We start from the raw sequence: 1,200 nt of genomic DNA, 5'->3' as shown, positions 1-1,200 counted from the left end.
TTTAAACGTTTAAATTGCACAACAATTCCATGTGAATCTGATAACCCGACTCTCTATGTTTAACAAATGCTTTTCAATAGTCCTTCAGTAGAGGAAAGGGAGAAAGGTATTTATGGGGGCTCATAAACCTTAGCCACAGGCCAACGTCATGACACCGCTTATAGGGAGGAGGTTGGAGACCTGGCCGTGTGGTGCCAGGACAACAACCTCTCCCTCAACGTGATCAGAACAAAGGAGATGATTGTGGAAGACAGGAAAAGGATGACCGAGCACGCCCCCATTCTTATCGACGGGGCTGTAGTGCAGCAGGTTGAGAGCTTCAAGTTCCTTGGTGTCCACATCACCCACAAACATGGTCCAAGCACACCAAGACAGTCGTGAAGAGGGCACAACAAAACCTACCTCAGGAGACTGAAAAGATTTGTCATGGGTCCCCAGTTCATCAAAAAGTTCTACAGCTGCACCATCGAGAGCATTCTGCAACAATTTCAATGATTTACAGTTCATTTAAGGAAATCGGTAAATGTAAATAAATAAATTAGGCCCAAATCTATGGACTTCACATTACTGGGCAGGAGCGCAGCCGTCCACCTGCTGGGGAGCTAGTCCCACCCACTGGGGAGCCAGGCCCAGCCAATGAAGCTGTCCGAGTGGCTGGTCTAAGACAATGTGGAGGTCCTGGGCTGGCGTTGTTAAACGTGATCTGCGGTTGTGAGGCTAGTTGGATGTACTGCCAAATTCTCTAAAATGACGTTGGAGGCGGCTTATGGTAGAGAAATTAACATTACATTCTCTGGTAACAGCTCTAGTGGATATTCCTGCAGTCAGTATGCCAATGTCACGCTCCCTCAAAACTTGAGAAATCTGTGTCATTATGTCGTGTGACACAACTGCACATTTTAGAGTGGCCGTTTATTGTCCCCAGCACAAGGTGGACCTGTGTAATGATCATGCTTTTTAAATCAGCTTCATGACATGCCACACCTGTCAGGTGGATGGATTGTTTTGGCAAAAGGATGTTAACAAATTTGTGCACGAAATTTGTGCATATGGAAAAAGTCAATTTATGTATCTTACATAAATTGAAGGTTATATATTTAGGTTGAAGGTTATATATTATGAAGGTTATATATTTAGAACCACCTGTTCGATAGGAATACAGTGATGTCTGTGTCTTGAGTGTCCTAGAACTGTCTAGTT

This window comes from Salvelinus sp. IW2-2015, unplaced genomic scaffold (genome assembly GCF_002910315.2).
Source record: "Salvelinus sp. IW2-2015 unplaced genomic scaffold, ASM291031v2 Un_scaffold4731, whole genome shotgun sequence".
Classification (NCBI taxonomy): domain Eukaryota; kingdom Metazoa; phylum Chordata; class Actinopteri; order Salmoniformes; family Salmonidae; genus Salvelinus; species Salvelinus sp. IW2-2015.
Note: the sequence above shows the minus strand (reverse complement) of the source record.